This window comes from Tamandua tetradactyla, chromosome 24 (assembly GCF_023851605.1).
Source record: "Tamandua tetradactyla isolate mTamTet1 chromosome 24, mTamTet1.pri, whole genome shotgun sequence".
Lineage (NCBI taxonomy): Eukaryota > Metazoa > Chordata > Mammalia > Pilosa > Myrmecophagidae > Tamandua > Tamandua tetradactyla.
This window is the reverse complement of record NC_135350.1, coordinates 14,446,291-14,473,189: the sequence shown is the minus strand read 5'-3', so window position 1 is coordinate 14,473,189 and position 26,899 is coordinate 14,446,291. Positions and strand designations below refer to the sequence as shown.

The 26,899-nt window shown below is 38.6% G+C and overlaps 1 long non-coding RNA gene across 1 annotated transcript in view; it reads right to left on the bottom strand.

Moving 5' to 3' along the window:
* Window positions 1-6,511: 6,511 nt before the first annotated feature.
* The window catches only part of LOC143668048 (uncharacterized), a 31,444-nt gene continuing 11,056 nt past the window's right edge, over window positions 6,512-26,899 (bottom strand). Inside the window, exons 2-3 of the long non-coding RNA XR_013168262.1 lie at window positions 8,551-8,631; window positions 6,512-6,673 (exon numbers count right to left, since the gene is read on the bottom strand). This is a non-coding gene — a long non-coding RNA (uncharacterized LOC143668048). The remainder of the gene's footprint in view (window positions 6,674-8,550; window positions 8,632-26,899) is intronic.

Here is a 26,899-nt window from a genome sequence, read left to right as displayed (position 1 = left end):
TTATTTTTATCCATATTTTTTATTCATTTGTCCATACCCTAGCTAAAAGGCATATCAGACACAAGGTTTTCACAATCACACATTGTAAAAGCTATATTATTATACAATCATCTTTAAGAAACATGACTACTGGAACACAGCTCTACAGTTTCAAGTACTTTTCTCCAGCCACTCCAATATACCATAAATTTAAAAGGGATATCTATATAATGCATAAGATTAACCACCAGGATAACCTCTCGATTCTGTTTGAAATCTCTCAGCCACTGAAACTTTATTTTGTCTCATTTCTCTCTTCCCTCTTTTGGTCAAAAAGCCTTTCTCAATCCCATGACACCTGGTCCTGCTGAATTCTGGGAGTTCCGTCCCATGCTACCAGGGAGATTTACACCCTGGAAGTTATGTCCCATGTAGGGGAGAGGACAGTGATTCACCTGCCGAGTTGGCTTAGAGAGAGAGGCCACATCTGAACAACAAGAGACGTTTTCTGGGGGTGACTCTTATGCCTAATTTTAAGTAGGCTTACCCTATCCTTTGCAGAAATAAGTTTCACGGGGCAAATCCCAAGATTGAGGGTTCAGCCTATTGATTTGGTTGTCCCCATTGTTTGCGAGAATATCAGAAATTCCCTAAATGGGAAAGTTGAATATTTTCTACTTTCTTCTCAGTTCCCCAAGGGGACTTTCCAATACTTCTTTATTCACTGCCCAAATTACTTTGGGATATATTAGGGCATCACACTAACCTGGACAAACCAACATGATCTCACGCCCTATTCAAGATTCCATGCACTTATGGTGTTAAATAAACTGACCGTACAAGTTTATTTAGGTAAATGCACTACCCAAAATATAAATTTTGCACCCAATAAACATCTCTCCCTTTAATCTCCCACAGAAGTTGAAGTTTTAAAACATGAACGATATGTTTCTGATACACCTTAGTCCTATCCAGATCAGCTACATTCATGTCTCCACTCGATATCTGATCACTATTACAACTTTTTAAAAAATATAAGGAGGTTTTCTGAGACAGGCCCAAAGGTAATGTATATCTCTTCTGCCTGCGTTTCATGGGCCAGAACTTGGTTTGTGGCCACAACCTAGCTGTCTTCCCAGGAGGTAAGAAAATGTGTTTGGGTAAACATGTAACAGATTTGCTACAAAAATCTCTATAGCCTCATCCAGGACTTCTGAAATGAATATAATCTCACCATTGCCTTGACATAAGAGAGATTACCATTTGGTCTTTAAGTCTGTAAGAATACTAATATGGTAGCCCATGAAAAACTCTGGGATCTATCCTGTAACTACTTGTTGAAGAGTGCTTTGAAAACTATTGCTTCTTTCTTTCTTTGCTTTGTATATATGTTGTATTAGACAATAAAAAGAAACTATTTTAAAGTTAAAAAAAGTAAAGTACTATTGTAACTGAAAAGTATTAAGTAACCAGTAACTTCTCCTGTAACATGCTATTTATAGTCATCTGCCTCTTAAGCCCCTCTTCAGGACATAAAAATTCCATTTTTCCTAGCTAATTCTCTGAATCTCTGAGTTCTGAAAGTACTTTTCTTTTCCCCTCATCTGGCTGTCTGAAAATGGCAAACACAGTAACTTTAACTTAACTACTTCTGAAAGCTAAAGCGAATCAAATTAGTATAACCCAAATGTTGTTTTTTTGCCTCACCCGTGTGAACGGGTGACCAAGTCAGTGTTTTAAAAAGCACACCTCATGAGCCAATTCAAGGCTGAAGTCACATTTCTTTTTTGTCTTAATCTATGCATTTTTGAAAGCTTGAACCCAGACAAAACCTCAACAGAACATCCAAATAGTCTCTGAACCGGTATTTCATTTGGTCTAAGTAACTGGTACAGGCCTGATTTCATGAATTCCTGTTCATTACTAAGCCTTCTGAAGCTCTGCAATGACCTTGAGTGACTTAGGTTATTCCACTGCTGATGCAAAAGAAAAAACGCCCATAACCAAGGCTCCAGAGCAAAGATTAGGCAGAAAACTGAGGCAAGTACCCAGAAAATTCTGGTAAAACCTCACAGCCTGACTTGTAACTCCTTTCAAATATCACAACCCCAGAGCAAGGCAGTACATAATTGATAGGCAAGGTTAGAGGACAGTAACTGAGAGGAGGAAACCCTGCTGGGACTAACCTAGAAAGAGATAAAAGGAACTCAGAGAAACTGGTTGCTCCATCTTATCACAGGACTCGGAGGTAGATATTTCTGAGATCTGGTCCTGGGTAACCCCTCAATGGCTTCAAACATACTACATACTGCTCAGTGTTTCTATTCTGGTAACTCGTTCTTTTTCAAATAGAGATTCCTCTCTGGGCTGAAGGTCACATTCAAATGTCATTTATCTATCTTGTCCGTTCCTTTTCCAGGCAACAACCCACCACAGAAGCCTCCCTGGGGAGACTCCTCTGGAACCTGATTCACGCAGTCCTGCATTGACATCCTTGCTCCCTTTTATAAGCCCAATGAAAGTTATTTAACTTTTGCTGGCCTCTGTTTCCTTTTCTGTAAAGCAGAAGTTAAAAATACCTAGCTTGTGTGTAGGATTTAACATGTGAGTATGATTGCTGAATCATTACATTGATATTTGATATTCCTGTTGGGCTCCAGGGTCTTGGAGCAGCTAGAAGAAAAAACTAAAAACCGTAGGACTGTAACCCATACCAAACTTAAAAATCTGTTCTATAACTACTTGTTAACAATGTACTTGAAAATCTATTGCTTTTTTGTATATGTGTTATATTTCACAATATAAAAGTTAAAAAAAATACCGTCTTATGTGTTTGAATGAGGGTTAAACATGTTAAAAAGGCAAAGTCACTTAACAAAGGGTCTCACAAATAAAAAGACCTGAAAAGTCACAATTGTTATTCTAAAGAGAGAGTTTGCACCAACTCTCAATGACCGTCCACATTATCTAGCAATCTTTCAAGTTGGTCAAATATTGAATCCTCAAACTCCCCATATTTAATTTCATCCTAATTCTGTTTATTTTAGGTTGTATTTTATTGAGGATTACACATCTTCTATGTCATTTAAACATTCTTGAAAACTCTGAGGACTCAGAAAAATGGTAAGAGGGTGCCACCAACACTCACATTCTCCCATATATTAGTTCAGTAGGAATTTATGGTGATTCAGTACTTTAACCCAGAACAGGGATGGCAAGTGGGTAGCATGCTCCAAATACATATCTCTATCTACTAATGAGCATCTCCATCTGCTAGATATCTGAGAATTATTTTCCAGACTTGCCTACAAAATCCTTCTTAAAAGTTCTCCAGAGTAGTGCATATTTAAAATGGGAAGGAAGCCTCAAAGAAAAATAAACTGCTTTTGACTTCTTATTTTGGTTTCTGTGTCTAGAGACAGGAAAAAAAAAAGACATGATTTTAAAGCCAATTCTTGATCACCTGTGATAATGGAGTATACAGCTTAGCATACACTCCATTATGAATGAATGAATCAGATTAACAAAATCCTGTGTTAGAAATAAAGACTTAAAAGAAAATAATGTCCAAATATAAAACATCATAGGAACACAAAAAGCTTCAGCTTCATTTGACAATAAAGTAGCATAAAACTGTCAGAGCTGTTAACCAATAACTAAGTCTGCAGATTTTATTTTCACCTCTTTTGCCCTTCACTGTCTGTAGAAAGGGCAATGTGTTCTGAAGTGGGCAAAAAAGGAGAGAGATAATCAAGCCAGAAAGCCACAGACATGTTTATCAGATCTTGAATAATCCATATCTGCAAGACTATGAAATTGCCACTGATTAACATACGGAAACATTCTCAGGGCTAAGGAGAGGGTAAAGTTTAAGTACCGATAAGGGGAGGTACAGGAAATAGCTAAAAAATATTGAAAAGGAATATCTAGAACTAGAAAAAAAAAATGGACCTCCATAAGCAATTCTGTTTAGCTCTTGGGTAAAAAACTAGGTTAGTTATATCCACTTTTGGAAGAGACGCTCTCAGTTCAGATCCCTGCCCGACACTAGCAGCAGAAGAGCAGGGCAGTGTATACAGACCCTTACAGCCAGATTGGGTTCAATCCCAGTTCTGCAACTTTCCAGCTTTGCAACCTGATAGTTCCACAGCTTCTCTGTGCCCCAGTTTTCTTCTCTATAGAGTAAGAGTGGTAATAGAACCTACTTCACGATGTTGTTAAAAAGTTTAAAAGAGTTAATATATGCAATGTCTAGAACAGTTCTTGACACAAAATAAGTGCATGAGTATTTGCAGTTATTTTTATTTGCTAAAACTTATTAGATCAAACCTGAAAGGATGATACTTTTTAAAAATAGTGCAATATACCATCATTAGTGATTAAGTGTTTTAAGAACTTTTTGCAGAGTATGATGATAATTCTATTATTGCTGTAACAAATTTCCACAAATTTAGTGGCTTAACACAAATTTATCTTATAATGCTGAAGGTCAAAAGCCTGAAAAGGGTCTCACTGGGAAAGTCAAGGTATTGGCAGGACACTTACTTTCTGGAGGCTCTTAGGGGAAAATCCATTTTCTTGCCTTTTCAAGCTTCTAGAAGCTACTCACATCTCTCAGATGGTGTTCCCCTTCCATCTTCAAAGTCAGCAATGGCCAATCAAATCTTTCTAACATTGAATCACTCTGACCCTGGCTCTTCTACCTTCTTCTTCCACATTTACATACCTTGTTATTTCATTGAGCCCACCCAGATAATCCAAAATAACCTCTCTATTTTAAGGAAACTGGTTAGCAATCTTAATTTCATCTGCAACTTTAATTCCCCTTTGCTATGCAGCAAGATATATTCACAAGTTCCAGGGATTAGGGCATGGACATTTGGGGAGTGGGTTGTGCTGGGGCATTTTCCTGCCTACAACAGAGGAAAATAGACAATCTATCTCAGACATTGCAAAATGCTTTATATAGCCACAGAAGCAGGGTGGTAAAGTGAGAAGAGTTCTGGAATAAGCAGATCTGAACTCAAGTCTGAGTTTGGTTATCATCTAATTTTATGACCTTAGTCACTTGATCCTTCTGGACCTCTGTACGTTAAGAGTTGGAATTTTATGACCTTGGTCTCCATGTAACTAAAAGTAAAAAGGGGGTGCAAAGGTAGTTCAGTGGTAAAATTCTCACCTGCCATGCGGGAGACCCGGGTTTGATTTCTGGTCCATGCACTTCTCAAAAAACAAACAAGCAAAACGAAACATAACAACAACGGCAACAAAAACACAAACAAACAAAAATTCACAAATGGTGCTGCAATAATGGAATACTCACATGGAAAAATAATGAAGTGTAACCCCACCATACAGCATACAAAAAAAAAAGGGTTAAGACTCAGATATTTTCACACTGATGTGCATAGCGCATTATCCACAATAACTGAAAGATGGAAACAACTTGAGAGTCCATCAACAGGCGAATGGATACACAAAATGTGATATATACATACAATAGAATATTATTCATCTCTGAAAAGGAATGAAGTTCTGATACTTGTTCCAACATGGGTGAACTTTGAAGACATCATGTTAGGTAAAATAAGACAGGGACAAAAGGACAAATACAGTATGAGCTCACTTGTATGAACTTAGCAGAATATGCAAATTACAATGTCAGAAACTAGAATTCAGGTTATTGTGGGCTGGGTGGGAGAAGAATTAATGTTTAATTGGTATGGACTTTCTCTTTTGGGTGATGAAAAAGTGTTGGAAATGTATGGTGATGATGGATTCACAATTTTGTGAATGAAATCAACACCAGTGAATTGTATATTTGAAAGTCGATAAAATGGGAAATTTTAAGTTGTATATAAGTTATCAGAGTAAAGAACCCATAAAACTGTTCAACACAGAATGAACCTTAATTTCAACTATGGGCTATACTTAACAGTACAAATATAATAATAATGTTTCATGAATTGTAACAAAGGTACCACACTAATGCACACTAATCATGTTAATGATAGGGAAAATTGTGTGTGAGAGAGGTATATGGGAATTCTGTATTTTCTGCATGACTTTCCCATGAAAAGTGTGCAGCCCAAAATGTCAGATAAGTACTTTAAAGAGGTGTATTCAGACTGTCTACTTTTTTTTTTTAATTGCTGATTTCTACATTGTGTGGTATTTGTGATGAATGTGTTATTTTTTCTCATTCTAATTCTAAAAATAAAGAGTTAAAGTATAGGATCATACAAACAGTTTTAAAATGAACCTACTCTTCCTTGCCCTATTTGGCCCTGAGCATTGCCTCTTTCATGAGGTATAAAAGCTCATGCCTCACCACACTGCTGGGTGTTGGGAGAGGTGCAGTATCTGAGGCAAGACATGTGGGCCGTCTCATCAACCCACACCAACTTTCACGCCCACTTAGTGGAAACAATTTCTGTGATGTTCCTTCTTAAACCTGATTTCCTCTATCACTATAGTTGGATGCAAATGACTCTTTCAAATAAAACATCTGACTCATAGCTACAGTGAGAAACCATTTATTTAAATGTTCTTTTTGAAAATGAAGAGCAAGAAATCATTCTTCCCATGACTTTCAGACTCTTTGAAGACACTAATTCATCCCTCTTTTTGATAAATCTTATTTTTCAATCCTTCAATCAGATGTTTTGCAAATTGAAGACTTTGGGAGAGGATGCTATTAATCAAAAAGGTGGGTATATAGGGAAAGAAAAAATACAAGAAAAACGATTATCTATAAAGCTAAGCACATTATTGGAACTTATCCTTGTACTGAAGATCCTAGGGAAAGAGATAGAGATGTTCCTTCATTTTCTATTCACTTTTATGGCAGGATAAAACAACAGTCAAAAGCAACAATCAAAAAACCAAAATGGCAAAAGGTAAAAAAAAAAAAAAATACATATCATTTCAACTCTCTATTAACAAAATGAGGGAAACAATTAATATTCATTTAGTTCCTTTGAGCTTGACATTGTTGATGGCCCAAGCACAGGTTCATTTCCTCATGAACCAATTTCTTCTTCCACTGCTAAAGCGAGTGCCCTAACTAGGTATTTGCCTCAAAAACAGTAATTTGGTAATATGAAGCACAGAGCAGAGGGAGATGAGTTCATTGTCTCTAATGGAAAAGCAACTCGAAAATGCTTGAGCAACACACATCAAGCATAAACTGTGTCTCTTTTGCTCATGAAAAATAGCATATCTTTTCCCCTTTGACTGACTGGTAATCTTCCTGCAGCTCTCCAGTTCCGACTGGGAAACAAAGCAGATCACACTGGCTGTTCCATCTAGTCTGTTTTGAGTTCTTACACACTTACACAAGTGTTTGTAGCCTGTGGGTCACTGCTGGCTTCAGGAGTCTGTCGTTTACAGAATCTTGGGAAGTGGGTTTGCCGTGCTCTCCTACCCTCTTCCAGGGAGTCACTACGCGAGAACAGCTTGTCCCAGACCCCCAACAGTTGATCTATCTTTCTCAGCAAATTTGAGTCTTCTTTCTTCTCTTTGTTCCCCTTGGCTATCAGAGCTGTGTGGTCCAGTAGGGATATTTTGAGCTAATAAAATCCATTGTGCTTGGAAACATGGCATTTGTATGGTACCACAATAAAGTTCCTGGGTAGAATATGCAGATGTATTGAAAAGGAGCCAAAGCAGTGAGAGAGGGGAATGTTTTTAAGACCTGATGTGGAGCGGGAAGGTAATGAAGAGTCTAAAACAAGTGACTTGTCTTTATTGTTGAAGGCATGACACTAGAAGCCTAAAAATAATGTCACATAGTTGCTCTTTATTCCCACACAAAATCAATCTTCACCATTTCTTTATCAGAGAGGTCCATTAACAAAAACCGTGCATTAAAAAAGGAAAGGAATAAAAGCATTCTTTAAAATTTGTCATGTGAAAAAAAGATCACTTTTAAATCCTTTATATTTAATTTCCCAGGGTAGAAATATTTGGCTATGCTAACAGCAATGGCATCAGGCATATACCTATACCTGGCTGAACCAGTGATGGTTCTCTGTGCTTAAATGATTTTAATAGATGTGGTTTTTGCCCACCATGAGTATACAATTGATTTTTGTTTGTTTCCTTTATATGCTAATATAAAATATATTAAATTATATGCTAATATCGGCAAACCCTTCTTTTCTCCTTGCATTTGGAAATTTTGGGTTGAATTTCTATTTGATAACTGGATCTCTTTCAATGTGTTTAAATGTTTACTTAATCTTGGAAAAAGTTATTGATTAATCAGAATACTTGAAAAATAGGCTGAATAGTTATTAAGATTTTTATTCATTAAGGGTCATTTGACCAGAAAATAGCTTTAGCCTTAACCCTTGTTAATGGACTCATGTAAAATATACTGTTGACACTGTTTTCTTCCAATGGAACATATAACGCGCTGCATTTAATTTAATCTTTTTTTTTTTCATTTTTGTTTTTTACTGTGCTACTTTTATATCAAAGATCTTGTGGAGTCCCAGAGTCAAAATTCTGGACATAATCAGACTTTGTACAGCTGTGGAGTGAAGATTGGGATTAATTTGTACTGACCTTAGAACTTGACTTTGTAGTTATTACTTTTTATCAAATGACTGACAGTGCAGTCTTCCTTTCATGATTTCCATCTTTTTCCTGAAAGCCAAGTATAGACAAAAATTTCAGTTAATTTATGGTTTCATTTAATTGAGTTCCACTAAAATGAGATTTTACTGTAACATGGTCAATTCTACTATGAATTATGGATGTATTTGAGGCAAAATTACCCATTGCAGGAAGAAACCTCATGGCTCTAAAACTTAAAAGATGAGGCTTCTTAGAACTTATTTTCAGCATGCCACCCAGCTTCCATTGAAACCTATTCCAGGCACCTCTTTTTATCTCTAAGAACTCCAGCTCTGATTGTGTCTGCTTCTGTAACACCCTGCCAGCTTCTTTTTGTTACTCAGAACTTGCCGAAAGAATGGGGAACATCCTGACGAGCTCAGTCTCTTATCCATCTTTAGATCAAGCCTCCCTCTCTGAAGAGTTCGTCTGATCCTCTTGCTGCTGCCAGAGATGGTGGGGTTGGCTTTTGAGGAAGACTTAATTTTGCTTTATTTTAAATCATGTGCTCAATTTCTTTCTCTTTCTCAGATAGTGAAAAGCCACCCAGGAATAGCTTAATGTGTAAGGAAAAACAAATTTAGGGAAACTATCCATCTGCTTGTAAATAATAAGTTCATGTATATGAGGTGGCTAATTCTACCCAATGTTAGGAGCTCCTTCAATTAAAGCAAGAGAAATGGAAAGAAGCCAGAATTTCTTTGAGGACAAAGACTTAAAAGACTCCTCCCCTCATCTCTAGTTTTTTTAGAAGGGAGTATTTGTTCTCTCTTATAATCTGGAACTGTATGGGTCTAATTGAAATAAGATGTACTCTTTAAATGATGAAAATAAAAAGTGACCAAAATAGATTTTTGTTATTCTTTGGGTATTGGGAGTTTAAATGCAAACTGCATGGCTTGAAGTGTGGGGAATTAATTAATGGTAATTGAAGTTGTAAGCTTAATTCCCTTGCTGCTTTAATGAGAATGAATCCTTATATTTAATATGGAAATAAACACAACTAACCTCATGATCTAGGACAGCACATGAAGCTATTTGAGCAATAGTGAGTGGTAAAAAAAACAAAACAAACAAAAAACTTTACCCTTTGACCACTGAATTGTGATTAAAACAAAACAAAACAAAAACTTCGGGGATGAATATATTCACAAATGTAATAGATGGTGTTGAATATTCTTAATAGATTCTCTTTTGCTCACCTGTTAGAAAACCATTTTGTCATTCCAATAAAAGTCCCAGCCATTAAAAATATTTATACTTTTTGAAAACTTGTCCTAAATAAAATGTTTTTATTAAAATGCATTGTTAGGTGGGCCATGGTGGCTCAGCAGGCAGAGTTCTGGCCTGCCATGCTGGAGACCTGGGTTCGATTCCCAGTGCCTGCCCATGCGAATAAAAAAGCATTGTCTTATTGGAGCAGAATGACCACTCAAACTGTTGAGCAAGTATATTTCTCAGCCAAATATTTCTGCTGTTAGGAGTTCTTTTCTTTCTGAAGGAATATTATAGTCCAGCAAGAACTGGACTCTGCCTGCTGCTCTATCTCATCTCCAGTCTCTTTCTCTCTCTCTGACTCTTTGTCCTGGCCATCCAGGAATGCCTCTGGACATTTGTAGACATGGTTACCTAAGACTGGAATGCTTTCCCGGGTCCCCTAAATCCCTTCTTTGCCTAATTGACTTCTACTCCTCTCTCAGATCTCAGTTCAAACATTATGCTATTAGAGCAACTCCCCCTTTTAATATATTCTTATCACACTAATTGTTGTAATTACTTCTTTCATGCTTATCCTTTCTGCCAGAATATAAGTTCCAGGAGGGCAGGGTCGGTGCCTGTCTTGTCCATAGCAAGAGCTCCAGGAACTAGAACTTTGCACATATTGGGAATCAAGAAACATGTTTGAGTAAATGACTGACTGAATGATGACGGAATCCATAAACATTCATTAAAGTCAATCTCAGCGCCTTTTGGCAAAATCCCCATATTATGGTCTGAAGTATCCGTAACTCTAATAATACAATTGATTTCTTTTCCTCATATATGTATAGGAAACACAAGGGATTGTATTTTGTTGCTGTTTATCATTCTTCATTATCATCTTAGGAAAGTCCTAAGTGCACCTTTCCCGGAAGATAATTTATCTATATTTCAATAAGTAACACATGTAATTGTATAATAAATAACATAAGAAAAATTTCTCTTTTTTTTTCACTTGCTTATTGTTTAACGTGTTGATCAGAGAAAATCTGCACATTGAACTTCTTCTTTTTTTTTTTTTTTTCCACATGGGCAGGCACCGGGAATCAAACCCAGGTCCTTGGGCATGGCAGACAAGCATTCTTACCTGCTGAGCCACCATGGCCCGCCCTGTACATTGAACTTCTTTTAAGTGAGTTAGTATAGTTTCTATTAGAGCACAGAGGAACCTATCTTTTCTGACCTAGAGAAAGTAAAAGAAACAAAAATAAAAAAGGCCTCCCTCTTTCAGCTCGGTCATGGTTTGTGGAAAAACCCTTTTGGGTCAGTTCCAAAGACCAAAATACAGTTGCTCACACTGCTCAACTTTCAAAACCATTTTCCTGAAAAGAAGATGGCTTAAATGAATGCTGGTTTGTTCTACATATTGCTTCACATTGTCATGGATAGAGAATAAAGGAGGCAGAAGGAAAACCCTTTAATTGGCTTGTCTCTCGTATCCTGAAATTTCCATCTCATTGCCCATTTTAAAAGGAGCAAGAGTAGATTAAATGGTTTTCTGGGTCAAGATGGTAGGCTGACCCACAGGTCTCATTTTGCTCCTCTGCAAAATCACACTACACTTGGGTACAGAGATTGTCTTTTAGGGTAGCAAACCCACACGAGAGAGGAGAACATGAGAATACAAGCAGTACAATTTCAGAATCTGGGAGGCAGATTGACAACTGGTAGCACAATATATCTCTCTAATTAGGGGAAAGGGGAGGAAGGCTTAATTAAGGAAGATCGTGGGAAAGGTCATTGGGTTAGATCCCTATATCTCTACTCATATGGCATATGCTGGGCAATTACTCTTTCCCCACCTGAGTATAATAGTTTATTCTAAAGAGTGGGTTCAGAGTGAAGACCTCTGGACTGGGGGACATTAGACACAATTGAAGGTGTATGCATAATTCATACCAAATGCAAAGAAATTGCATTACTGAATGCATATTGAAAGCTAAATGCTAAAAAATTTCTATCTCTTCCCCAACTTCACTCCTAGATGTCAGTAGCTTGACCATCTTCCTCTATGCATAAGTTTGGAAGATTCTTGACTGCTGAACTTAACCAACCAAGGAGGAAACGTAAAAATACATCAGGAATTCACCAACAGACAGCCCATCAGATCACTCTAACACCAGGGTAAATAAGCCCCACAAAAGTACTCAGTAACTTGGATGGGCCACGGTGGCTCAGCAGGCAAGAACACTTGCCTGCAGTGCCGGAGAACCCGGGTTCGATTCCCAGTGCCTGCCCATGTTAAAAAAACAAGAAAGTACTCAGTAACCAACTATATTTTCAGTACTCCATTCTCAGTCTTCAACAGAGACCAACCAAGGAATATTAAATATTTGGGCGGGACTCTAACATGGGAAGTAGAGACCAAAACCAGTAAGTAGAGGAAAGCAACTTAAAGAAATAGAGACTACTAAGGGAGAAAAAAAATTCAATGAAACTATTATTAATATCCTCAAATATATCAGAGAAGACATTATAACCATGAAACTAAAGAATGGCTTTTATAAAAGGAAAATTCAGAGAGTAAATAGAACTCTTGAAAGTTAAAAAAAAATCGCTGAAATGAAAAACTCAGTAAAAAAGTTGAAAGATTAAGTTGAAGAAAGCTATGAGAAAGTACAGCAAAAAAGAAGGAAAATAGGAGAGAAAATAAAAGAAAAATAAAAAGAGCAGACTTGAAGGTCTAAAATCTGAGTAACAGAAGTTTCAGGAAAAGAGCACAGAGAAAACAAAAAAACAAAAAAATCATTAAGAAATAAATAAAATTTCCCAGAATTGAGGATGCATGTTCCCAGGTGGAAAAGGCCCACTAAGCATCCCCACAAAAGATATTAAAATGGAATGATATCAAAGTGCATAATTGTGAAATTGCATAACACTGGGGACAAGGAGAAGATCATATAAGCTTCCAAAGAGAAAACAGGTTAAATACAAAGAATCAAAACTCAGAATGTTTTCAGACTTCAAAGTTGCAGAAGACAATGGAGAAAACCCTTAAAAATTCTGAGGAAACATTATTCCTACATGGAAAATTGTTCCTACAGAAATTCTAGATTCAGCCAAACCTTCAAATACATATGACGGAAGAATAAAGACATTTTCAGACATTGAAGATAAGTAAGTTTTAAGACTCATGTACTCTTTCTCAAGAAACTAGTAAGTATACTAGTATACTAGTAAACATCCACAAAAAATGAGAGAAAAAATCAAGCAAAAGAAAGACATGATTTCTGAAAAGTTTGTTTCTTCAGCCTCGTCTGTGGTGTGGAAGTAGACCTTTACTGACTGCAACACAGATTCTAATGCCCTGTGGTTGTGTTCAACCAAACAGAGACACCAGCAAGAAATCCGGAGTCTAGGAAGAAAGTAAAATTAGTATACTTACTTTCCTGGGTCCCACTCTCCATGTCTCTGCAGGTTGGCTGTTTCCCTCACCCCAAGGCGACAGTGCCTGTTCTACAGCCTTCTTCTACAGCTACTCTCTCCAGATTCTGATAACTGTTTCTTCCTCTTGCTTTTTCAGATCTAAATATATTAATGGCTTTTGACTGTTGCTAGACAGGAGTACAGCACCATCCTTTGTTGGTTTCTTTAATCCTCCCTACATTTTTTTTTCTTTTTGGGTGCATGGTCTGGGAATACGAACCCGGGTCTCCTGCATGAAAGGCGAGCATTCTACCACTGCACCACCTGTGCACTCCCTACAATTTTGTAAACCATCATTGTAGTAGGTTGAATTGCATACCCCAACAAAAAACATGCTCTTGATCTTAATCCATGTCCCTGTGGGTTTGAACGCATTGTAAAAAAGACCTTTTTAAAAATGCTATTTTTAGTTGAGACATGGCAAAACTATATGAGAGTTGTCATAATCCAGATTACTGGAGACATTAAAAAGAGGACCAAAAAAGTTACAGAAGTGAGAAAGGAGAGGACATTGCCATGTGATGGGAGCAAGGATCCAAGCCAAGTGTATTAGTCAAGGTTCTCTAGAGAAATAGAAACAACAGTAGATACATGTAAACAGGAGATTTACAATGGTGTCTCACGTGACTGTGGGAATGGAAGAGACCTAAATCCATAGTGCAGTCTGTGAAGCTGGCAGCTATGATGAAGGGTCTGGACAAACTCCACAGGAGAGGCTTGCTGGCTGAAGAAGCAGTGAAAAAGTCTCTCTTCTCCCTCAAGTCTTCAACTGATTGGATTATCCCATTGGTGAGAGGCATGCCTTATGGCAGATGCAATCATCCACAGATGCAATCAACTGACTGATACTCAAATCTTCTGGTTTATCAATCAGCCATGAAATATCCTTGCAGCAATGGTCAGGCCAGTGCTTGCCTGACCAGAGAACTGGACATCATCACTGGTCAAACTGACACCAGAACCTAACCATCACAGTCCACCCTCTGTCAGTTTGGCCACTATACACATCACCTTGAAACACACTTAATTTCCAAATAGAACACAATAACAGACATATGTTTCACCTAACAACACTCAACTGCCCTGTGTACAACCTGAAACACACTACATCTGTCCAGAATAGGATTCAAGTCTTTAGATGGCATTCACTCTTAAACTTCATGTCCTATGACTTAAATACTATAACATGAATAATACAACTTATGTCAGATGATAAGAGAAAGAAAGATATTTGCTTATATACAACTGCAAACATGCTCGTAACAAAAACAGGGAGGAAATGTTCATACAATCACAGTCCTGGTTTCTGTAACTGGCCACATGATCATAGTTCATATTTATCACTACTTTCTACTACCCATTCCATGTTCCCTTTACCCTCAGCAAGCACAACAGTTTGCTGTGGTTCTTTGCCAGATAATGACCTAAACCTTCACTCCTGTAGTTTTGGGGTCATTGGTAATCCTGCCTGGATTAGGTTGTTGCAGTTTTCCATTGATTTTAACGGGGGATGGTAGTACTAAGAGATGCCCTAGGGGATCTCCTGTATTCTAGGAAAACTCTTCTTTACCTCCATTGCATAGTTGCAGTCCTATTTTCCCTTGATAGTCAGGATCAATCACTCCAGACAGAACAATAATCCCCTTTCCTGCCTGTTGATTCAGTGGCATAAGAAGTGCAAAGTGGCCAAGTGGCAGTCTTAATTTTCAGTTCAATGGAATCTTTGCTGTGTCCCTGGAAGGAGCACTTCTTCTTTTGGAATTAAGACGTGTAGACCAGGAGAGCTTAAGGTTTCAGGGACAGGAAGCAAAAATTTCCCTAGTGGATCACTAGGGGTGATAGTGAGTGATGCCACTCCCATTTCCACCCCTTGATTCCTGCACCCATGAATCCTGGCTAAGGGAGAAACACCACCATACAGTGGACACCGATTCAGAGCTTACACAGCCTCCTGGAGAACACTGCCCCAGCCCTGCACAGTATTGCCACCTAGGTGGCACCATAAGTGAGTCTTCAAAAAGCCATTCCACCATTTTATCAACCCAGCTGCCTCTGGACGATGGTGAACATGGTAAGACCAGACAATCATGAGCATGTGCCCATTCCCATACTTAATCCGCTGTGAAATGGATTCCTTGATCTGAAGCAATGTTGTGTAGAATAACATGATGGTGGATAAGGCATTCCGTAAGTCCATGGATGGAAGTTTTTGCAAAAGCATTGCATGCAGGGAAGACAAACTCATATCCAGAGTATGTGTCTGTTCCAGTTAGAACAAATCACTGCCCCTTCCATGCTGGAAGTGGTTCAATGTGATCAACCTGCCACCAGATAGCAGGCTGATCACCCCAGGGAGCCATGCCATATCAGGGACTGAATGTGGGTCTCTGCTGCTGGCAGGTGGGTACTCAGCAGTGGCCATAGCCAGGTCAGCCTTGATGAGTGGAAGTCCATGTTGATGAGCCCATGCATAACCTCTATCCCTACCACTATGCCTGCTTTGTTCATGAGTTCATTGGGCAATGGCAGGAGTGACTGAGGAAAGAGGATGACTTGTATCCACAGGATGGGTCATCTTATCCACTTGATTATTAAAATCTTACTCTGCTAAAGTCACCCTCTGGTAAGCATTCATATGGGACACAAACATCTTCATGTTCTTGGCCCACTCAGAAAGGTCTTTCCACATACCTCTTCTCCAGACCTCTTTGTCACCAATTTTCCAATCAGCTCCTTTCAAGTCACTGACCGTCCAGCCAAACCATTAACAACAGTCCATGAATCAGTATACAAATGCCGCTCTGGCCAGTTCTCCTAAGCAAAATGAACAACCAGGTGCACTGCTCGAGTTTCAGTCACTGGGAGGATTTCCCCTCATGACTGACCTTTAAGGACATCCCAGAAAGGAGTTATAGTGCTGCAGTTTCCACTTCTGCATAGTCCCTCTATATCATATAGAACTGTCTATAAGCCAAGCCCAGGTTTTCTCTTCCTCAATCAACAGATGGTAAAGAACGTCCCAAAAATCCACAGCTGTGGTTTGGGAAAGAGAAGGTAATATGGAGGAGAGAGGTCCATGGGCATTGGGCCACTTGCTTATGTAACTTACTTGTGCCTTCAGGAATTGCTTGAGTCCTATGTCATATATACTATTTCCATTTTATGATGGAGTGTTGCTATGAATGCCCAACTTTATGGCTTGGTGGGTCAGACAAACACTCACTCATGATAGGCAACTCAACTCTCATGGTAACTTAGTGGCCCATGGTTAAGTGTTCAGTGTCTACTAAGGGCCAGTAGCAGACTAAAAGATGTTTCTCAAAATAAGAGTAGTTATCTGCAGTGAATGGTAAGGCTTTGCTCCCAAATCCCAAGGGTCTGCATTGTGATTCTCCTATAGGGGCTTGCCAGAGGCTCCAGATAGCATCCTTATTTGCCACCGACACTTCCAGCACCATTGATTCTACTGGATCATATGACTCAAGTGGCACAGCACCTTGCACAGCAGCCTAGACATGTCACAGAGCCTCCTCTTTTTCTATTCCCCATTCAAAAGTAGCAGCTTTTTACTCAGTAAATGGGCCAGAGTAGCACACGCAAGTGAGGAATATGCTGTCTCCAAAATTCAAAGAGGTCAACTAGGTATTGTAACTCTTTTTGGATTGTAGGAGGGGCCAGATGCAACAGCTTCTCTTTCACCGTAGAAGGGTTATCTCAACATGCCACACCGTTGGCCACCTAGAAATTTCACTGAATGGAAGGTCCCTGTATATTTGTTGGATTTATCTCCCATCCCCTGACCCACAAATGCCTTACAAATAAGTCTAGAATAGTTGCTACTTCTTGCTCACTAGGTCCAGTCAACATGATATCATCAATATAATGTACCAGTGTGATGTCTTGGGGGATGGGATGGAGAAATGATCGGGGTCCCTGTGGGCAAGATTGTGACATAGGGCTGGAGAGTTGATATACTCCTGAGGCAGGACAATGAAGGTATACTGTTGGCCTTGCCAGCTGAAAGCAAACTATTTCTGGTGGTATTTATCAACAGCTATTGAGAAAAAAAAATTTGCTGGATCAACAGCTGCATACAAGGTACTAGGCAATGTGTTGATTTGCTCAAGCAATGATAGCACGTCTGGAACAGCAGGTGCAATTGGAGTCACCAGCTGGTTAAGTTTACAGTAATCCACTGTCATCCGCCAAGTGTCATCTGTTTTCTGCACACGCCAAATAGGACAGGTGACTGGTGATGTAGTGGGAATCACCACCCCCGCATTCTTCATGTCCTTAAGAGTGGCACTAATCTCTGCAATCCTTCCAGGAATGCACTATTACTGCTGATTCACAATTTTGCTAAGTATGGGTAGCTATAGTGGCTTCCACTCGGCCTTTCCTAACATAATAGCCCTCACTCCGTAAGTCAGAGAACCAATGTGGGGGTTCTTTCAGTTGCTGAGTATGTTGATTCCAATGCATTATGGAACTGGGAAAATGACCATAGAATGGGTCCAGGGACCCACTGGACTCACTGTGAGATGGACCTGAGCTAAAAAAAAAACTCCATTGATAACCTGATGTCCATAAGTCCCTACACTTACAGGTGGACCAGAGTGATGTTTCGGATCTCCTGGAATTAGTGTCACTTCTGAGCCAGTGTCTAATAATCTCTGAAATATCTGATCATTTCCTTTTTCCCAGTACACAGTCACTCTGGTAAAAGGCCATAGGTCTCCTTGGAGATGACTGGGAAAAAGGTTAACAGTGTAAATTTTGGGCAGTGTAAAAGGGCCCTTCCCCAAGGATACCCGGACTCCTCATTCAAGAAGCTCTTGAATGTGTCAAGTCTGGGACTTGATTAAGGGGCTATGACTCTGCTTTTGTAATTCAAGTTAGACTCCTGTTCACTAGACCTAGAATTCTTCTGCTTATAGAGCTCAAATAAGAATTTAGTAGACTGCCCATCAAGTCTGGGACTTGATTAAGGGGCCATGACTCTCTGTTTTGTAATTCAATTTAGACTTTTATTCACTAGCTCTAGAATTCTTCTTGTACAGGTCAAACAAGAATTTAGTAGACTGCCCATCTATTTTGCTTCTAGCTACACCATGATCAAACTAGTCAATGCCACAAGTCTCTGCAAGTCAGATTATTCTGACTGCTGCTTTTAGTCTACTGTCCATTATGGTGGCTACACCTACCTTGTCTATGGTGATTAACTGTCACCACATGGCTTCTGCCAACTCGGGATGAAATCATCTCTATTCTGTTTAAGGATTCCAGCTCAGTGACAAAAGTTCCCACAGTAATATCTGGCCTACAGAGAAGGGCAACCACAGAGCTCTTCAGGGATGATGGAGCTAGTCTCACATATTTATTTCTCAAGGTTCTCTTCGAAGATTTGCTCTCTGGACATTCCTGGGGTATGTAAGCAGGTCTTCCATGATAAATTCACTCTAACATTTCGATCTCTCTAAGCCTCTAGATCCTCTCATTTACATTATACCAGGGCAGTTCTGGCATTTCAGCCTCAGGTAATATCAGCCACTTTGATCCATGTTTCAGTCAACCATCTAAACAAACTGTTAATGCCCTTTCTAGCTCCTCGAGTTACAACACTGAATGCAGAATTTCTTCTTAGTGGATCCATATTGATAAATTCAGCTTGATCCAATTTATATTCCTTCCACCATTATCCCACACCCTTAATATCCATTCCCACACATATTTCCCTGCACATGGAAACACATGCAGTTCTTTTGGAGTACAGCATACCTGCTCATGGGTCACATTTTGTACCTCACCTTTCAGGGCCTGTTGAGACTTTGGTTATAGGTTTTAAAGAAAGCACGTGGGGGCTGAGGGGGGCGCTGGGGGTGGGTCATGAAAAGAAATAGAAGTGTCTTTTAAGCCAGTTACCTCAGGGCATTCCGTTGCAGTTTCATCTGGTGAAACAGGATCAGTCACTCCAGACAGAGGAGTGAGGGCTATTTCCCCAGGGAAGATGGTTAGAGGGTTAGCAGGCACTGAAGGGTTCATCTTGTTAGGTGGGAGGTTGGATAGCAGACTCTTCTGGAAAGACTGGGGGCCTGGAAGCTGTTTCCTTAAGGCAGGTTGGAGGTCAGGAAGCTCTTTCCTCAGGGCAGTCTATTGCAGGTTTATTTAGCAAAGGCTCAGCAGATTCCAGGGATTCCTTATGCCCATCATTAGCAAGCCATATATCCCCAAACCAAGTTTCAGGATCCCATTTTGTCCCAATAAAAGCCCTTACTTTAACAGCAGACCCCCTACAAGGGAATTTTAGTATATGTTGTAAATCTGCTACTTGCACAATGAGGTTCTATGTCTGGTTTTCAGAGATCTCAAGTCTGCGCCCACAGGAAATACAAATTTCTCTCAGGGAACACATGAAAACTTTTACATCATTCATATGTCACTTAAGCTGCAAATTTTAAGCCTTCAGCTCATCCCTTTCCCTCATCACTGTACCTAGCTTATCTAGCCAGCCAACAAAATTATACTTCTTAATTCTACAAAACTCTGTAAAGGCGTCAGAAACATTCTCACCAAAAGCCTTGCCTCGGATAAGCCTACAATCAGCAGAATCTAATGGTGATGTTTTGCATATCTCTCTTGCCAACTCACCCCAAATGGACTGTCAGTATCATCTTGATTATTGGAAACAGAGTCATTAGTGCCTTTGAGTCTAATCAGAGCAGAAAAACAATTGTAAAACACATTTTTAAGATTCTGTTTCTCAAGAACCATATCAGGTACCAATCTGTATTAGAGTTCTCGAGCGAAACAGAACCAACAGGAGATATATATAAGTATGTGATTTATAAAGGTGTCTCACACAACCACACGAGTGGAAGAGTTCAAAATCTGTAGCGCAGACTGTGAAGCTGGCAGCTCAGATGAAGGGTCTGGATGAACTCCACAGGAGAGGCTTGCTGGCTGAAGAAGCAGTGTAAAAGTCTCTCTTCTTCCTTAAAAGTCTTCGACTGATTGGATTATCTCATTGGTGGGAGACTTGCCTTAGCTGAGTGCAATATTCAGCCACAGATGCAATCAACTGACTGATGATTTACTACACCAGCTTTCCAGTTTACCAACCAGCCACCAACTATCCTTGAAACAATGGTCAGGCCAGTGCTTGCCTGTTCAAACAACTGAGCATAATCACCTGGCTAGGTTCATAGCAGAACCTAGCTGTGCTCATTTGAAAGAATGTATGCCCCAAGAAAAGCCATGTTTTAGTCAAAATCCCATTTCATAAAGGTAGAATAATCCCTATTCAATACTGTATGTTTGAAACTGTAATCAGATCATCTCCCTGGATGATGTGATTTAGTCAAGAGTGGTTGTTAAACTGGATTAGGGGATGACATGTCTCCACCCATTTGGGTGGGTCTTGATTGGTTTACTGGAGTCCTATAAAAGAGGAAACGTTTTGGAGAATGGGAGATTCAGAGAGAGGAGAACGACATAGCCATGAGAAGCAGAGTCCACCAGACAGCGACCTTTAGAGATGAAGAAGGAAAATGCTTCCTGGGGAGCTTCATGAAACAGGAAGCCAGGAGAAGAAGCTAGCAGAAGATGCCGTGTTTGCCATGTGCCCTTCCAGATGAGAGAGAAACTGTGACTGTGTTCGCCATGTGCCTTCTCACTTGAGAGAGAAACCCTGAACTTCATCGGCCTTCTTGAACCAAGGTATCTTTCCCTGGATGCCTTAGATTGGAAATTTCTATAGACTTGCTTTAATTGGGTCATTTTCTCGGTCTTAGAACTGTAAACTAGCAACTCATTAAAGTCCCCTTTTTAAAAACCATTCCATATCTGGTATATTGCATTCCGGCAGCTAGCAAACTAGAACACTAGCCATCACAATATGAATAGACATTTTTCTAAAGAGCAAATACAAATAGCTAAAAAGCACATGAAAAGATGCTCATCTTCATTACCTATAAGGGAATTGCAAATCAAAATTACAGTGGGATATCTCACACCTTATAAGAATGGCTGTTATTAAACAAACAGGAAGATACAAATATTAGAGAGGGTGTGGAGAAACTGGAACACTTCTTCACCGCTGGTGGGAATGTATAATGGTATAGTTGCTGTGAAAGACAGCTTGGTGGTTCCTCAGAAAACTAAATATCAAGTCGCCCTATGACCTAGCAATACTAATATAAGTCATATACCTAGAAGAGCTGAAAGCAGTAACATGAACAAACATTTTTATAGTGGCAATATTCATAATTGCCAAAAGATGGAAACAATTGAAGTGTCCATCAACAGATGAGTGAATCAGCAAATGCGGTATTTACACACAGTGGAATGTTATACAGCAGTAAGACGATATGAGGTCCTTAAGCTTATGACAACATGGATTTACCTAGAGGACTTAATGCTGAGTGAAATAAGTCAGACAAAAAAAAAGGAAAGATATAATATGATTTCCATATTCCGACTCTGGTAATAAAGAGCAAGCTCCAAATCATACAGCCCAGGAAGAAAATCTGTACTCATATACAGCAATGAACTAGATGTTGCATCCCTGCAGTTAGAGCAGGCAAATTACTTCACAAGCAATGGCTTCCATATATTTCATATTTTTAACATTAACCATGCATAATAAAGAGTCTATTTTAAAAAGTCAACATCATGAAAAAAGAGTAGGATATTATTCTAAACGGAAAGCAACAAAAGAAACATAACAACCAATTACAATGAGTGAACAACTTGATTTGATCTTAATTTGAAAAAAATATATACATAAGATATTCTTGAGACAAATGGAATATTTGAGATGGAAAAGTGTACAATATGTGCAGGAGGGCAGGTTGTTACCATATGAGGAAGATATTGAATGCCAGGCTGAGGAATTTGTATTTAATTGTAGGCACTGGAAGTTATGTAAGGTTTCTGAATGAGAGAGTTACATGGTTAAAAGCAATGCTTAAAAAAAGAAAGAAAAAACAGAGAGACTTAGACAGCATAGAGTGGGTTGATGACCAATAGCCTGGACATCTGGGAGCCTGTTAGAATGGCAGAATCTCAGGCTCCAGCCCAGACTAACTGAATTTGAACTTGTAGAGAAGCAAGAGTTCCCAGCAACTTGTGTGCATGTTAAAATTTGAGAAGCACTTGTGTAGAATGTGGTGGAAGGGGAAGATTGGATGTAAGGAGATCAGTTATGGGATTAGATCAAAGATAGATAACAAACAAAAATGCTGGCAATGAACACATCAAGGCCAACAAGGGAGGCCAGAAAGGGAGAAGCCATAAATGGCATAGAGCTTTCAGCCTGGATGGTGAAGCATATTTCTGCCCCACTAGTTTTTCTCATAGGTTAATTCTCTTCCTTTACTTACTGTCTTAGTTTGCAAGGATTGCAATGACAAATGCTGCACACTGTTTGGCTTAAACTACAGAAATGTACTGGCTTATAGTTTAAGACTAGAAGTACCAATTCAAGATATGGATAGGCCATGCCTTCTGCAAAGTCTGTAGTTTTCTGATCATGGCTTGCTAGCAATCAATCTCTGCTTCCACCACACGGAGATCTTTCATTGTCACCTTCTGTGGCTTCTATTTCTGGGTTCAAATATTCTTTGTATAGAAGGACTATAGCCGTTTGGATTAAGGCCCACTCTGATTAATTTGGCCTCATCGTAGCAGGATCTTCAAAGATCCCCTTTACAAATGGGTTCGCACGTGTTAGGATTTGAACATGTCTTAGTGCGGGACATGATTCAATGTACTGCATTCATTAAAGTCATTGTTTTCTTTTAATAAATTTTCTTCTATTTTCCCATTCTATGCATTAGAAAGCACTGCTTTTTTTTTCTGATCATGCTTATAAACCATAAAGTGAATGACAAATGTCCTTTACCTTCATTCTTATGGGATGCAAACTGCAACTTCTGCTGTGCCATACGCTAAAGCAAAGAAATCAAATAGAGATTAGAAGGGACAAAGAAGAAATGTGAGAACATTTCTCTTGTATTTCAGGGTTTTCCTCCCTCCTGAGTTTAATACAAATCAAACAGGTGTGCAGTCAAAGTATGCAAGTGTGTCTTCATCAGCTTTTAATTATCAGCTTCAAGAAAACTCAGATCTCTCAGAAAGGGCAAAAAATAAACAGCTGAGCACTGTGGCTCATTTACACTTCAAATATACTTTGAATTGGTTATTCCTCAATTAATCAAATGGCTGGTGTATCCCTAAAGTAGTATAAAGTGACACGCTATGTGAAATCAATTTTTCTTTCCAAAATCATTAAATCCAGTAGCTTGTGACTACATCCCTGCTAATTCTGGTACCAGTCCTTTCATCCTCCATTAACTCTGGCACGCCTAACAGGCTGTCAAAAATAATTTCCCAGGACGTAAATAATTCAGAAATTAAAAATTAATAAATAATAACAGAGAACTACTGGGAAATAGGTTGGGTCAATTAGTGAGCTCTGCATTCTGTTTCTTCGCAGCAGGGGGGGTAGCCACATTCGTTACTTGAATCTTTCCTTCATTTCTGAGGTCTGATTTACAGCTCTTCATTACTGGATCCAGTCAGACACAATTACCTCCATCACTATCTTACTTCCTAACTTCAAAGAAACGAACGATTTCTTGTCTGCTTTTTTTCTCCTTGCAGCAGGCTCAGCTTGACATCCCTGGAATTTCTTCCACGCAGACTAATTAATAAGTCTTCAACTTATCATATTCGCTTCTCTTCTTTGATGTGCTACCTTAGTCAATCATCCCATTTAATTAGAATTTCAATGATGACTTCACTTATCTTGTGGCTAGATGTAAATTAAAATAACGGGATTTTCATTCTCTTTCTTATGGGGTTATGACATTTTGGAAGAAAAACTTTCAACACAAACAAAATATTATGTACTTCTTTTGTGGGGCTAGGTGAGCACTCTGTACAATTATTTTCTTCTTGCTACAAAATAGTTTTGCTGTGAGAAAGTAATAATGGAAATGCATTGGGTTTCTCTATAGCATCATTTCACCAAGTCCTCAACAGGAAAAAACAATGATTTGATTTGCATGCAGAACCAATTCAATGCACAGTTCATGTGGTCAGCAAAGCTAGTCGCTATGTTCTGAAGAAAACTTTATCTCCAGAAAGTCAAGGCTTTGATACACCAAACCTTTTAGCTCCTTTTGCTCTCTTTTGTCAACCCATGCTATTTTCCATTTTGGTAAATTCTGTAATGGTTTCTTTAGGCTTCTTTGTAAATGACTAGGAATAAAAAGATTTCCCCAAGAACACAATAAACATTAGTAAAGCACAAGATATGACACTGATGTTCAAAACTGATTAATAAGGAAGAGCAGAAAGCAGTGTTTCATTTGTACAAAACATACTAAAGCCATATTTAATGAGTATCTACTATGGGCCAGCCTCAGTTACATGCCATATCCTTTAATTCTCCCAAGATAATTGTAATATAGAATCATTAACCCATAGTACAGATGAAATGACAGTGTCAGAGAGTAATTTATTTTCTGAAAGTCAAAAGGTAGCCCATAATGAGAAAGATATAGTAAAAGAAAATATAATAAAGTTTAAGCTTGTTAGCATAGAATTTAAAGCATTCCATGATTGACTTATACTGTCTGTCATACTCCTGCTCTTTCTACTCTATTACATTAACTCACCCAAGATAAATCCCCAGAAAGGAGTCCAATGCTAGAATTTAGGGATAATATAGACCTTATTAATACATTGTTGATGGTTGCTTTAATGTTGCTTCAGACATTGGCTGAAATTCAGTCATTTTGGCTATAAATAAAAAATGTTTGTATCTAAAATAAGAATAGTGAACTCAATCATCATAAAATGTATTATTTTTAAATATCAAGCACAAACAAAACAATCAGACACTGTATGTGTAGCTTTTGTGGTAACAAAATAAGCTTTCTCACATTTTCTTATGCTGTTTTTTCCTCCAGGAATGAAATTGTTAGCTTTTTTTGTTTGCTGCTTTAAAGAAGTTATTAACAATAGAAACGTACGATGGGGATTTCACACAATTATTCTTTCCTCGATCTCTAAATCATTCTTCTCATCTGCTCCCAATAACAACACCCAGTAAGACAATAAACAGAGGTTACAGTAACCAATAGTAACTTATTTCATTAGTAAAACTTGAAGCCACTGCATTTATGCTGTTTTGAAACTCAACATTCAGGGATTTAATACAATGTTCTTTAACAATAGAACTAGGTTCATTTGCTACTTAAGAAATGATTATTTAAATTAAAATGAATTGTCTTCCTTACTCCCCTTTAGGGCTTTGGGCTCAGGACATTTCTATTAGAAAAATCTAATTTGTTAGAAATGTCTATTTCTAAAATTTAGAATGGTTAAAATGTTCTGATATTTTAACTCTTTGTAGCAAAAAAAGAAAAATCTCTAAATTCTACCTCAACCTGGCTAAGCAATTAAAGGTGCAGGTGGAACATTTCACAAAAGGGCTCAATAGTGGTTCAGAAGATGCAGGGCTGCAGATAATAGGCAGTCAGACTCTGTTAAGGCCTCTCAGAGATTAAGAAAAGCTTGGGCTGCTCTTGCTACTTCTATTGAGGTTCTCACTATAAATTTTATTGCATTTTGCATGGACAAGCACCGGGAATCAAACCTGAGTCTCTGGCATGGCAGGGGAGAACTCTGCCTCCTGAGCCACTATGGTCCACCCTCATTATAAATTTTTTAAGTGATGACATGCCAAAGCAAGATTACCAAAACCATGGCATATTTTAAATGCTTGCATTGAACCAATTAGTAATGCTTTCAATACACAAAATGCAATGTAATAGACTTTAGCTATTCACAGATAATCATTAAATGCATTTGTTTGAGGTACACTACAACTTGTGAGGTCCAGTATTGGGACAAAATGTAAAAGTTCTACAATGAAAATCTTTCAATCTCATTACTGTATCTCAATGACTGTAAATATAACCTCACCTAAAACATAATAAAATTCTTAATTTGAAGCTCTTCTTGAATAGGAGGCTGAAGTCTAAACCTCCCTCCCCACTGTCCCATTCCTTGATAGGCTCTAATCTCTATTCATTCATCAAAAAAATACTTTTGAGTGTTTTCTATGTGCAGGCACTACTCTAGGCACCAAAGATATAATAGTAAAAACAAAACAAACAAACAAAAAAAAACAGACAAAGCTACCTAGTGTCATGGAGCATACTTTAAAGGGAGACAGACAATATATAATAAACCTAACAAGTAACTGCAAGGTATGTTAAAAAGCGGTGCTTGTAGAAAAAAATTGAACAAGGTGGGAAGAACTGTACATGGCAATGGAGGTTGTAAAATTAAAAACTGGGATAGTACAACAGACCTCACTGAAAAAATGACCTTGAGCAAAGATGTGAAGGAAGTGAGAGTGAGCTGCCCAGGTATGGGGGAAGAACATTCTAGTCAGTAAACCAGGAATACCACTCACCTGTTGGATACCTTTGTGCAAATTAGAAAAGGTCGCCCGTCTTTCCCCATAAATATTACTCACTTGACTGATTGAAAAAGAAAATTTAAATTATCGTCTCAACAGATACTAAGGAGGATATTC